Source organism: Halichoerus grypus, chromosome 7 (genome assembly GCF_964656455.1).
Source record: "Halichoerus grypus chromosome 7, mHalGry1.hap1.1, whole genome shotgun sequence".
NCBI classification, from domain to species: Eukaryota; Metazoa; Chordata; class Mammalia; order Carnivora; family Phocidae; genus Halichoerus; species Halichoerus grypus.
Window position 1 is genome coordinate 121,100,713 of NC_135718.1, and position 14,704 is coordinate 121,115,416.

The following is a 14,704-nucleotide window of genomic DNA, read 5'->3' on the forward strand; positions in this document are numbered from 1 at the left end:
TCGGTGTTTGATTGCCTTTGGTGAAAGATCGTGATCTGTAGATTATCTTGGCGGGGGGGGCTTCTCCCAGTTGTTCAGCTTGGTCTGGGATGATATCTACTTTCTTTCTTTCTTTCCTTTTTTTTTAAAAGATCTATTTAATTTATTTATTAGAGAGAGAGTGTGAGCTCCCCACTGAGCAAGGAGCCCAATGTGGGGCTCCATCCCAGGACTCTGAGATCATGACCTGAGCCAAAATCAAGAGTCAGACGCTTGACCGACTGAGCCACCCAGGCGCCCCGTTATCTACTGTCGATATGACTTTAAGTAAGGTTTAAATAATGAGGGACTTGTATTGCAAATCATAGTGTTTATATGTGTTTATAAATCATTTGTTTTATAGTGTTTATAGTGTTTATAAATCATTTGTTTATGGATTCTGTTTATATTGATTCCTAGCCTCCAATTCTTCCCAAATGCAGGTGAACATCACAGAAATGTAGGTCAGCACCTACCCAATTGCTACGATATTTAAAGCCCACTTCGATACCACATGCCCTGGAGAGCTGCTTGCTTTATTATCTCCCACGATTTCAGAGGGGCCTCAAGCCTCCTCAGATCTAGGTAGTGATGCTTCACATGAAATATGGGTGTAATTCCCGTACTGCCCACCAGGTGTCCCACCCAGCCCTGCTATCTGACAAGCAGCAAGGAAAACCGGCCTTCTTCACCCCTCCAAAGAGGAAAAAGGGATTGAAGGTGTTTGCGGGGGGTGTAGGGAGGAGGGAGGGAGACTGTGACAAGACTTCCAGATGCTTCTTCTTGCTTCCAGACAAAGGGAATTTTTCGCATTGTTTTTCTTTGATGCAAAGGTGTCACTCTCCGGAAAGCCTGGTCAGTTCCTTACAATTTAGGAAGGTTTTATTTCCACTAAGGAACTGGTGTCTGGCCAGACCTTTTCATCTCTGAGCTTGAGGTTGGGGCTGCCTTCTGCATCCCCTTTCTTTTTTTTTTTTTTTATTTTTTTTATTTTTTTTTATTTTTTTTATTTTTAAAGATTTTATTTATTTATTTGAGAGAGAGAATGAGATAGAGCATGAGAAGGGGGAGGGTCAGAGGGAGAAGCAGACTCCCCGCGGAGCGGGGAGCCCGATGCGGGACTCGATCCCGGGACTCCAGGATCATGACCTGAGCCGAAGGCAGTGGCTTAACCAACTGAGCCACCCAGGCGCCCTGCATCCCCTTTCTTTTGCCTGAAAGCCCTATCTCCTATCCCTCCTGGGATCCTTCTTCTTCCGGGGTCTGATTAAAAAAGAGATAAGGAAGGGACCCTGACCCTGCTGGCCCATCTGAGTCCTCATTGTTTCCCTAATCAGGGGAGGTCAGAGACAGGGACCAGCGTGTGACCGTGGCACTAACTAGCTCTTTTGCAAACAGTAACGTAATTCGTCCATGATACTACTATTGCCATGATAGAAATACTTCCTCCTCACTCTCAGAAAAGACTGTCATTAGCTTCTGCTGGTGGGAGGAGTAAGGGAATTCAGATCCACTGCGTTTTAGGAACTGGAAGCATTTTAAATTCCAGAATAAATCTCCTATCCTTTGCAGGTGGTTGGCTCCCTGCCTGTCATCCTCAGTCTTCCCTCCCTTCTTCCTTTCTTTGGGAGGACCACACACAATTGGGGAAGCTGGGGTCAAGATCAGGATAAGAGGGAGCTCTGAAGCCATGCGGTTTCTCTCTCCAACGTCGCTGTCTGCACTGGGACTCTCTGAAGTCCATCATCGTAGATCACCCCGGCAGATTCTAGACATTTACCAGAGACGGGAGGCTTCCAAATGGATGCAGTGCTCTGAGTAGACTGGCAAAAGGGGGCCCTGATTATAGGTTATTCTGTGATTGAAACTTCACTCAGAGATCTGCCGAGGATGTGGACAGGATATCTTCATTTAGCACCGGCTTTAGGAGCTTCAATGTGGGATATTTCCCCCATAAAGGACCTTGATAACAAAGACCGGAATCCAGTCCTACGAGAGTGTCTAGCTTTTGTATCCACTGCCTCATTATATGCATGGCTTTTAATATTCGGAGAGCCTTTTGCCAATACACATTTTCTAGTGAACTGGGAAACTGGAGCCCAGATGCGATGTATTATTGATAGGATTGTAATTTACTCCTCTCGGGTTGTATCTACGGTGTATACCATTACCACAAAATATTAAATTACCAGTGGTTGTATATATTTGTCTATTCAGGTTTGGCTCAATGATATTTGCCTTTCGCCTCAATAAAAGATCACGAATAAAGAAAGCAGGGCAATATTGTTTTTCTTTGTTGTTGTTGCAAGGGAATTTTGATTAAATCATTTTCTCTGTGTTGTGTTTTAGCGAGCCATGCTTTGCAATGAAGATAGGAGACATAAAATAGTGGGGGCTGCACAGGGAAGATGGATGGGGCAGTTTGCTTCAGCTCGAGCACACACTGGCTTCCCTGGCAAGCTGCTCCGGGCCAGGCTCCGGGTTTTCTCCCTTTGCAAAGGGGAATAAACAGTCTGTGTTGTGCTGGGAAGTGGTGTGGACAGTGCAGACCTTGCCTGGTGTTAGAAATGTAGAGCCCTGGCCCGCGCTGTGAAGGCTGCATTGGAGTGGGATTTGGGGGGTGGGTATCCAGCAAGGCATCCGGTAGGGTCCTGCTCTTTGACAGGAGGTCCTCTGGCCACCAGTTTGGGTTGGGGGGGGTTGGTCACACACACAAACACACACACACACTCGTACCCCTCTTCCTTTTTTTAAAATTTCTTCTTCTTTTTTTTAAAAGAGATTTTATTTATTCATTTGAGAGAGAGAGAGAGAACATGAGTTGGGGAAGGGGAGGGCAGAGGGAGAGGGAGAAGCAGACTCCCCATCGAACAGGGAGCCTGACTCGGGGCTCGATCCCAGGACCCAAAGATCATGACCCAAGCTGAAGGCAGACGCTCAACCATCTGAGCCACTCAGTGGTCCCCGCCCCTTCCTTTAAAAAGAATCCAGGTCACAGGGCTCAAACCAAGCTGGAGATGGAAATGACACATGACTTCTACTTTGTGGCCCTTTTGTTCTTTCAGAACCTTGAAGGAGAGGTATTTGCTGGTTCATTCGCCTGAGTCTCCCCCTACCCCACCCTCAACCCCATTCACAGCATAATTTTTATGGGTAAACAAATGTTTTAAACAATGCGCGTGGCTTGGCCTCTCACCCTTCTGCTGTCCTTGGGCCTCCGAATGGAGAGCGGAGGGTGACAGGAACAAGGTTCTGAATCCATATGGACCTGAAGTAGGAAGATATTTTGTTGCAATGCTGATTCCTTTTGGCTCCTGCCATCAGTCTGGGAGCCCTTGATTCGTCAGGGGCAGAGTCCCAGGGAGGGGAGGGAGGGGGTGAAGAGGCCTCTCCCCTGGGAGGTCGCTGGCTGGGGGAGGGGGCTCAGAGACCCAAGTGACAGGTATCCAGGCGCAAAGCTGGAATCTCCTTTATAGTGGCTCCTAAGAAAAAGCACCACTCAGCCAGGGTTATCTATTGAGTTTTGCTGCCTGGGGCACATTCTGGAGGTGAAAACCGGTTTTTCTGAAGACTTGTCAGAGCAAGGCTTTGTTCAGTTTGCCTCTTCAGCCGGCCTGGCTCCCGGAAGGAGACCCCATTTACCTGAGGAAGGGGCAATTAACACAAAGGCCTGGGCATCTCCTCCATAACTGGGTGGGGCTTTCTTTGGACTCAGGGTCTCTCCCTCCTCCCCACAACTTTCCCCTTCCCTAAAGGAGAGATGGGGAATAAAAAAAAAAAAAAAAATCACACAGGCCTGTAAAGCCAACGAAATCAGTGCTAAATCTATCAAAGCAAATCATAGACCCTGACAGCTGAGAAGTATTATTTGTTTTTTTTCCTCCTGGATTTCTACGGAGACTGGTGTTTTAAGCATATGTCTTAGGGAGAAGAGACCCATATAAAGGCAATTATAACTGGTAAATGATTAATGTTGGATCTGACATTTTTATGTGTCAAGTATGTTTAAGTGCATTAACCTTTGCAGAATTTACACCCGTACGATAGGAGATATATCTTGTATAGCATCTGAAAGATGTGCAATCTGCCTTCACTTAAATCTTATTTACATTTATTTTATTACAATATAAATGGGTTTAAACAAGTCTTAATCGCATTTTTACCCCATTCTGCAGGTCCTGCTGGCACCGTGGGGAGGCCAAGGGCAGTGGGCCTCCTAGCGGCTCGCAAATAAAGTTCCAGCCACCTGCCTGGAGAACCCCAGGACAGAGGGGGCCTGTGTCCACGGTTCCAGCTCCTAGCTCCTGTCTCGGTTCTAGCCCCAAGGGGAGGTGCCTTAGAAGGCCAGGGAGTCCGCATCCCACAGCATGAATCACAGAGGCAGGCTTTCCGGCAGACAGACAACTTTTAATTTTTGGAAGTTACAGAAAACACACATTTCCATAGCATCAGTTTCAGACAAGGAGTAAGCAGCTCCCATCTGTGGTGTCTTTCGCAATCTGCCCAGCACGCAGCCCCCAGCCCCCTCCGCAGGAGATGCACTGCAGATGCCCCCTCTCGGCGCTCACACCCCTCACTGGGCCTTTCCTGCTCTAAGTCAGAGCTACTCTCGCCGCTGTTGCCCCCGCCGTGTCAGCTCCACGCCTCCTGAACTTCACTCCACCGAAATCTGGTTGGGTACGAGACAGACTCCGGTGGAATGAAGGACAAGAGAAACACATGGACGGTCTGGGGCTCTTTTTCTCAGAGGGTGGGCCGCGTGGCCACCCTGGCCTCTGCCCGTCGGGGTATTGCTCGGCCAAGGGCCTGCAGGATCTTTGAAACACAGTGTCGGGAGACGCGGAGGGCGTGCAAGCGCGCAGCACCCCTCAGGGTCACACTCATCGGGAAGGCTGCAGGAACTAGCTCACCAAGGCACCCCCCCGCCGTGCCTGCAGCCCAGGCGGACGGTGTTGAGTGGAAGAAGGCTGGCCCCATCGCCTGCTCCCCAGCTGCCCTCAGAACTGTGCCCCAAATGGCTTCCAAATAAAACCAACTTGGACACAAGAACCCAAGACTGGTAGGGGTGGGGGCCGCTTGCTGTTTGTCACCGGCAAAGCAGTCCTCCCAGACAAGTCCTTGGGGGAACCTTCTCTGCATTTCCCTAGTGGGATGCTGGTTATCGACTCCCTCTGTCTGTGTCCCCTGTGGGTGCCGTACCTGAGCTCGATGTGGTTGGTCCTGGCTGGAGGAGGCAGGTGCTCTGAAATTGCTTGAGAAAAATCCATCTATAATGAACTTGCTTACCAAGCTGAGGGAATGCAGGGGCGGGGGCATTCCTTTCCAGAATGCACCGTCCCAAGAGCATGAACAGTACTTTGCGGACCCGTCTGCCAGTGTGAAACCAGGTGGAGGTGGGTGAGGAGCTGTGCAGGGACCAGAAGGCCTGGCTGGAGCCAGGCCCATTCCCGAGGGCAGGGGTGGGCAAAGGAGGAGACTCCTTGGTCTCGCCCCTACAGATGATATTATCTACTTTCCAGTGACCCCACGTCCTTTGCCAAATCGGCCTGGAAACCACTATATATTTTTTGGGCATGGCGTCGGGGGCTGAGGGGGCCGGAGGAGGTGGCCTGGCTTTCAGAGGCTGAACCAAACAGGGAGGGTGGAAACTCTCAGAGGCTCTCCCGTCCTCTTAAAAGCAATGCCCATCCACCAGTTGCTGTGTAGGTGCCGCTCTGGCCCCTTCCTTGCTGTGTTCAGGCATGTCCGTGGCTCAGTGTAAGCCCCATAAAAGGTTGTTCTCAGCACCAACATAAAGACTGGGTGAGTTTGGGCAGATCCACCCTGTTGTTTGGAACACTTTCTTCCTGGGGCTTGTTCTGACCCGATCCAGGGAGGTACTAGCTTATGATGTGACTCCTCCCCCCAGATCCAGCCCCCTGGGCAGAGGGCCTCTGAAGAAGGCTCTTAGACAAGGGCTTGGCTGTTTCAACTGTTACTGAGGAAGAGCCTGGCTTTCCTTGGTCAGGGCAAACAGGTGGTGCTGGGGGCAGGGAGCGGCGGAACGAGTGGAAGAAGGCTGGCCCCATCCTCTCCCATAAGTACTCACAATTCTCCATCACGAGAGAGAAATGTGCCCTGCTTGTGAATGATCTAGACTTTATAATCGTCCTGCACTGCCTGTGGCCCATTTCAGTCAAGGAGAGAGAGACCGAGACGAGCCTGGCTGGCTCTGATAAAGGATGGCAGAAGATGGTGGGAGGAAATCGTTTGGGGATGGAAGGATTCTTTGCTTTCTCTTCGGATTTCTGGCCAACTCGGACAGCAAAGGGATCCGTTCGTCTCCCTGCAGACCCTCGTCACGCCACTCTTACCCTCCCAGCACGTATGGTCCACCAGATTCTTCAAGTCCTCAGTTGGAGTGTGCAGAGTCTCACCCTCGTGTGGGGTTTTTAGCCTCTAGGGTGGATGCCCCAGAGATGACAGTGTCTACAGAAGCACTTTAACCGTGAAAGGCCATGCAGACAGGAGGTAGCATTGACATTAGAGAGCCAAGAAAAGGCAGGCCCTTCCTTCTTTTATCATCCACCTGGCCCTACAGACCTGCTACAAGGCAGAGACAAGAAAAGAGGAGCCTAGAACCTGTATCAGGAGCCTTGGCCCACTCTGGACCCCACACCCAGAGTTCAAGATTCTTTTCCCACCATGCCTTGGTCAACTTGATGCCCCAGGGCGTTCTCCCTGGCCACCTGCTATGTAGGGTCGGGTCAGAGAAGCAAATGGTGCATGTGTTTGGCTTTAGAGTAAGTTCATGTGGTGACTGCGCGCCTGCTCCCCAGCTGCCCTCAGAACTGTGCCCCAAATGGCTTCCAAATAAAACCAACTTGGACACAAGAACCCAAGACTGGAACCAGGTCCCGAATTTCTTGTTACAGCTGTACCCTCTAGCCCAGCACTGAAAAGCCGGTACCTTGCCCTCCCCTCCCCCCCCCGCCCCACCCCATTCCTCCAGTTGCGTAAATCTCCATGAAATCAGACAGAGCTGTAATCTTGGTACTTGACTGCTCAGCACCCACCTTACCCCACCAATTCCCACTCTCAGTGACAATTATTGCCTGAGAGCATTGGAAATTGCCCCCTAAAACACAGAACTGGCTGGAGATTTGGCTAAAATGAAGTAGGTCCCCCTGTTTTAGCCTTGGAAGAAGTGGATCATCAACTTCCAGAGAGTTTGGCTTTTTTCCCACAGCCGATGCTCTTCTCTGTCCAGTGATCCCCCTGGTACAGGCACGCGGCTTCGGTTTTCCAAAGCGCCCCAAATCACAGATTTCAGACTCACCTCGAAGTATGCGTGTCTATACCTTCAGACAGCAGGGCTTACTCTGAGCTTGATGCAAAATAATACATAGATTTTTTTCATAAGCTAATTCAGAACAAAGAGATGGCTGGAGACGCATGTGTATGAGAGGAAGAAAAGGAATTCCGAGTCTCGGGAATGTTCTTTCGCTCCTAGAGTTTGAGGACGGGGTGGGGGCTAAGAAAGGAGATACACTTACTGTGCCGTGTCCAGCCCAGCAGGCCTGTTCCTGGGGGAGGGTGGGGGCCAGTCCTGAAGAGTCATCCGCCCTTTAAGAAAAAAGAACATGGAAGCAGAGAAACGTGGAACTGGAGTCGAGGGAGTAAAGGTAGCTGGAAGAGAGGGTTGGGAGTATACGGCGGGGTCCAGTGGAACTTTGAGAAATAGAACTTGCAGAAATAGGTAACAGACAATAAAAGAGAGAGAAACTGGTTTTTCCAAGGCAAAGGTAAAGAAGGACTCAGCCCCTTTCAAGGAGGTGGTCCTAGTTTCACTCTTTATTTATGCACCTCTCAGCACAGCTTCGGGTTACCTGCCGAGCCCAACCAATGGAGTGAGGGCTCGGGCGGCTGGCTCCGCCCCTCAGAACCCAAGCCCTGGGGGGCCAGGGAAGGCCGGGCCCTGGTGCGCGCTAACCTGGCTTTCTTACTGTTCTGTAAACATCAGCAAAGGGAGGTAAGGTCTCTGTCATTGGAGGGACACTGCAGGTTACCTGAGCACTGCCCCCGAAGTCTCTGGTCTCCCAAAGATCTGGGCAAGGAAGGAAGGGGAAGGCTCAGATCTTATCTGGGCTAGAAGAGGCCGCGTGTGTGCTCCGCGCTGCCCCTCCCATGGATGTCCGCAGTGGCAGCCCATGGTCTTTTGAGCTTTTTAGCCATGCCCGGGCTTCCTAGCCCAACACTTCAGGAATGCAGAGAGCCCACCGCCCATCAAGGGACAGCTGTAGAAAGAGGCACATGGGTGGGAGCAGAGGCCCAACCAAGTGGGTTTTCCCAGCATTTAGCACAGAGTGAGTCTTGCTTTCCTGTGAGAATCAAGTGGTTTCATTTTTATTTATTTAATTTAATTAATTAATTTATTTGAGAAAGAGCGTGCTAGAGCACAAGCAGGGGGAGCAGCAGAGGGAGAGGGAGAAGCAGGTTTCCCGCTGAACAAGGAGCCTACATGGGGCTCGATCCCAGGACCCTGGGATCATGACCTGAGCCAAAGGCAGATGCTTAACCAACTGAGCCACCCAGGAGCCCCGAAAGTGGCTTTTATAATCCAGGAGGCTTCATGATCTGCTTCCCTTCTATTCCTGGGGGTGGGAAAAGATTACCCTGTATGAGGGGAAGTTGGGGAGAGATGAAAGGAATTGCAGAAAGAGCCAGCAAACTCGTCAGGAAATATTAAAGAGGTTGGGCTCTCAACATCTGATTATTTTAATTTCCCCTTCCCCTGCTCAGCTGTGGCCCCTCCACTGCCCCCCTCCTTCCGATTTCCTGCATCTCTCTCCCCACTTTGCCCTCTTGGTGCACTGGGAGGCAAGGGAAGTTGAAGTCTCCTCATGCGTACATGGTACATTTTCCCGAGGATTTTAGCCTGACTTCCATTTGTTTTCCTGGCCGATCTCCTGATGTGCAGCAAGGGTGGGTCCCTCCCTTCTCCAGGTCAAGGAGGGGAATTCAAGAACCCAATCTATAGGGCATCTTGATGCGGTCCCGTCCCACGGCCCTTCCTAAAACGGAATCCCATCTGCTCAACATCTCTTTAGGAATCAGCTAATCCCAACCTCTCACCGAATAGATGGGGAAACTGGGGCTCAGAGAGAATCTTGGTCTCAGATTCAAGCAGCCAGCGTAGGGTCAAGATTCTCATCTATCTGGATCTACAGACCTCCATGGAAGGGCTCTTGATAGCAAACAGCCCATGCTGCCTCTGCCTCTGGACGGCCTCACATTTGTCCAGAGGATCCTTACTCTTTCTGGAAGAAGAAAAAGCTCCTTTGGGGACAAGGGGAGGGAGATTTTCCAGGTGGTCACTTTCTTAAGTATAGAGACTCCTCCCCCTCCCCCCACTGCCATAGCTGTCAGAGCACGAGATTTCCCTGCCAGCTGGACCCAGTGTGCCTTAATGGAGCCTCAGCTCTGCCATTTTGCAGTTAGTAATGTAGAGACAGAAGCAAAGAGTCCGGGGACAAGAGGCACATACTTGTGGGTTAGACACTTGTGCCCTTGTCTCTCCCTTGCTGTGTTTCATTCAGTTACTCATTCATTCACTCACTCTCTCTGTAAAAGCAGCAACTCAGTACCAGGCGAGCGAGAGGCAGTGTTTACCCTTTAGGAGCTCCCAGCTTTAGGAGCACATCCACGAACAGATATCAGAAACAGGTCACTGAAAAAACACTATGAGTACTCCCCCAAAGGGAAATGTCAACTTTTGTCTATGAGATGCAGGGACGGTTCCAGAGAGAAGTCAACATTTGAGCTGAGGAAAGATGAGGGAGGTGGGGGGGTGGAGGGGTAGGAGGGTTAGGGGTTAGGACATGACTTGAATGAAAGCCCTGAGGAAGGAGCCCTCACACTGTGTTTCGGAAGCTCACTCTGGTCCAGGGTAGGACTAGAGGCAGGGAAGCAGACTGCTGATGAGTCCTACTGCCCCCAAATGAGGGGAAAGCCAGGGGAAGGGGGGTAGCTAGGGCAGAAAATAAGCGTAAGTCCTACTGGTTATATTCTTCCCCTTTCCATTCATTCTGAAAAATGGAAATGAACTATAAGCCAGTTGACACAGTGAGGAAGGACTCCCCTGCCCTCAATAATAATAATGAGGTAAAAATAATAAAGATTTACTATTATTATTGTTATTAATCTCAACTTGATTCAACAAGGTCCAGGAGGATGCTCTGGGGACCATTTGGACACTGGTTTGTATGGTGGGTCTAGAGGGGGTTTGGAAGCACATTTGGGTGGCTTTGCTGGAAGACACCTGTCCCCCCACCACTCAATCAGGTTCTTTGTTCCAAAGTCAGCTTGAGAGGCAAAAGACCTAGACGCCCTCCCTTTCTCCACATTTCCGGTCCTGAGGCTGGAAGGGGCATTTCCAGACTCTCTCAAGGGTGTCTGTGGGCAGAGAAGAATGGAGCTGGAAGGGCAGGGTGGTTGGACAAGGAACACAGGCTGCCTCCAATCTCCACTCAGGAGCTCACCATTATAAGGGTGTTTGCTCATTTCTCTAACGTGGGGCTTCAGGTTTCAGATTGATGTACTGAATTGTCACATCCCGCCCAAAAGGCCCGAGCCAGGGTTTCTCTGCTGTGAGATCTTTGGTCCCTACATGTATCCCTGGGTCTTGGAAACACACTACCATTCCCTCTGCTCTGACTTCCAGCACCATATCTTACTGACCCATCTTTGGCTTTTGAGGAAATAGGCAAGATATTGCAAACTCTCCCAAGTCCTCGGACACCTGATTAACATCAGCCTTACCAATCAGTCCCTCCTGACTGAATTCTGCTTATAAGCACCTCTAACTTGGCAGCTCTGCCTCGGTGCCCAGCACAGGGCCTGACATCCTTCATAAAGTCTGTGGAATCAACTGTAATTCTTTCTACTGGAGAGGTGCACCGAAGAGAGTTTTCCAAGAGCCCCTATGGCACAACATTTGGGGTGGGCTGGTCTCTTAGGGGTGAAACAGGAAAGTTAGTGTGACACAAGGAGACAGCTTGTCCCCAGAAACCTGATGGGGCCATCAGAGCCCATGGCCTGAAGTGTGTGTGGGAGGATGCCTGTTGGGCTGCTTACGGACTGGAGGCTTCATCACCAGCTTCCCACTCGTCGTTGGCTTCTAGCTCTGCACCATGTTTTGAAGAGCCAGGAGGACCTTTCCCCAAGAGGTTTCTCAGTTAGGGCCCCAAGTCAGCAGGCTTGCATGTTAATTCTTCTTCTACTGCCTAGTTCAGTAATTTGGCCCAGAAAGTAACTGTACAAATGTAGGGTGGGTAAGATGTGGTTTAGCCACAACAAAAATAGAAAAAAAAATCCAACGTAGGGCTTGAACTTATGGTAAGCTTTATGGGATTCAATGAACATGATGTAGTTGCCAAAACAGCAAATTCTATCTTTGGTTGTATTATTAGAAATATGAGACGGAAAACAAGGGAGGTCTTATTCCTATTCTACTCTGTACTGACCAGATTACACTTAGTTCATTACATTCAGTTATGGGTTTCCCATTTTAAGAAGGGTCAATACAAATCTAAAAGTGAGAAAAAAGGTGTTCAGGTGGATTTGAAAATAGGTCACTCTGGGCAAGGATAAAGAAATGGGATTTTTAGTCTAAAGAAGCGATGCCTGGGGAATGCAGGGGGAGATATGATAACTATTTTCAATGATATGAAGATGTGCCATGTAGAAGAGGTTCATATTGGGTCTTAGTGGCCTCATGGGGTAGAATTAGAGGCAAGTGCTTTTCCTGTTACCAGTTCCCCAGAGAAGTACCTGCTTAGACTCCAGAGGATGCAGGCAGGCATCCAAAGAAACCTGATGGTTCTGGAGTCAATACAGCCCCTGGGAGAGGGTGAGGTCTCTCCTCAAGGGGTAAGTGGAAGGACCAGATATACTCCCACCAGGTGGTACAGAACACCTGTCTCAACAGGTGGGAGCAAAGCCCTAAACCCAAGTCCATAAATCAAACCGAGGTCCCTTCCTCCCATCTTGACTATACGTTCCCTCCCACTTCACTGTTACCTCTTTAGTTGACCTGCCTGGTGCAAGTGTTGTGCAGCCGGAAGTTTATTCGGTTTGGTCTTCACTAGCCAGGTCTCTGTACATTGACTGTTTCCTGAGGCACATCCCCACTCTGCACATAACACCCTGTGATCTGTGCACACCTCTATCATACATCATTGTATTGTTATTGATTTCTTGTCTTTCTCTCTCACTAGACCATGAAACTCTTCAAGAAAGGAAAGTCCTATGTTCTTGGTACTTAGGAGTTCCTGGCACATGGTAGGTACTCAGTAAATATTTGTTGAGTGGGTGAAGGTGAAGAGGGTCCTACCTGGGGGAGTTTGACCCTTTGTTACTGAGGAGACTTGGGGTCGGGGTCCAACACTCCCTTCCCTTCACTTTCCTGACCCTGTCTGCTCCAGTATTGATCTCAACCTACCCCAGAGTCCCAGGAGCTACAACCAGATGTTTTCCTGCTCCAGGGGATCTGAAAGCTCATCACGCATTCTTCTGTTTCTGGGACGGGGCTGGAGGCCCCATCCCAGAGGTGGGCATATTCTCTGGAGATTGTAGAGGGTATGAGGATGGTCTCTTCTTCCAGGCCCCTCTCTCTCAAGGCCTAATGTACTCTCTCAGATGAGGGGAAAACCCTAAGAGACATTATAGGCAAGTCCTCTGGTCTTTAGCTCAGCTACTCTGGACATTTTCTGCCTTTTTCTGCTCCAAACAATCTCTACAAATTGCCTGTAGGCTTTCTGGGTTTGGGGAACTTCCATTTCCTTGGGGAATGGTTGTTTGAAATTTTATTTTTTTTTTAAGATTTTTTTTTTTTAATTCATTTGAGAGAGAGAGAGAGAGCATGTGTGCATGAGCAGGGCGGGGCGGGGATTGGGGGGAGGGGAAGGACAGAAGGAGAAGCAGACTCCCGGCCAAGCAGGGAGCCCTACCCCGGGATCACGACCTGAGCCGAAGGCAGATGCTTAACCGACTAAGCCACCCAGGCACCCCTGAAATTTTATTTTTCTAACATTAACATCTGAATATGACTTTAGGAAAGCAGAGGGGTGGGAGGAGCATTCTTTTTTGGGGGGTGGGGGGAGCATTCTTAATAGAAGAGGCTTTGATAAGCTGAAATAGTTCATATTATTAAACAGCAAGAGGGAGATTTCAGAGCACTTGCCTCTTTGGTCTTTAACTCATGGCTCCCACCTTTTGGAGAATGAGAGGTTATGGGCGATGCAGAGGAGAGACAGGTGTCATTGTTAATTCATAGCTTCGCTCAATCTTTATTGTGCACTTACTATGTGCCAGATACTCTACCAGGTGCTGGGAATACATGGATGGCCAAGACCCAGCCCCTGAGCACAGAGACTTTAGGTGCAGTGAGGGAGACAGCCCAGTGACACGTGGGAAGGGCAAGTACGGGAGCCCCTGTACTAACACTGTAGGAATCAGAGAGAGGAGCCTATATCGCTGCCTAGTAGATCAGGAAGGCTTCACTGAGGAGGTGCCACCCAGCTGAGCTTTGAAAGGCAAGAAGAAACATGCCAACTGGAGAAAAAATGATTTGTTGTGGGGATTCCTTGGGGTTCTAGGGCTGAGCAGGGATGGGCAGGTTGTCTTCTTCCTAAGTAAAAGATAAAACAGTGCAAACTCCACCCCGGGTCACTGGTCAGATGCAGACTTACCACCTGGGGGGTCTGGAGTGAAGGATGGGAGGAGATTGAAGGAGCCCAACCTGCCTAGGAGGAAAAAAAATCTAAGCCAAACTCTTTCTCATCAGCATCTCTGCAAGATGGACCTCTGCAGGTAATCACGTTTGGCAATCTCTGTTGGCTCCCTCCTTGTGTTTTTTTGTATGTTTCATGAGATGCCAGTTCGAATTTGCTAAATAAAGAGGGACGGTTGGCAGGAGAGGGGCAAGTTTTAATGGGGAGAAACTAACCGATGAGCTGGTAAAATGAGACAAGCAGGCTTGAGGCCACCAGGCTGCTTAGCTCAGCACCAGGGAGGGCTAGGGTGTGCATGTGTGCGCGCATGCGTACGCGTCTGCCTACGGCTAATTATAACGCAAGTGTATTTTAGCCTGGCTTGCCCAGTAGTCACAGAAAGGAGATTAGGTGGGCAAAATGGATGAGGTAGAAAAAGAGGGGGAGAGTCGGAAAATTGCAAAACTTTTCTGTGAAAGGTTCTTAACACCTACTGAGCTGTTAGATGGGGAAATAAACCAAATCTGGATCTCTCTTCTCCTACCTGAAACCCTTAAACAAAACAATCAGAAATTAAACAAAGCAACAAGAAACAAAACCTTCAGTTGGGGAATCATCTTGGGGCACGGAGCACAGGCTCTGCTCTCAGAACGTGCTAGCAGGTGGCTGCTCATCCATCTTGCTTGAGTCCTGGAGAAGCAAGCTCTGGTGCTGAGTCCAGCAGTTCTGAGCAATAGAGCAATAAAACAGTCGAGGAGCCCTTCACTGCAGTGGAATGGGACAATCCTACAATTTAATAAGCATGAACACGCAGCAGGGCTGAAGCAAATTGTTCCTGGGTGATGAGATTGCCGGCCCCTCCTGGATCAGGAGGGAAGCAGTGGGAAGGTGCTTGGGGTTTGGGTTACTGGGGTGGGGGATGGGATGAGGGGAAG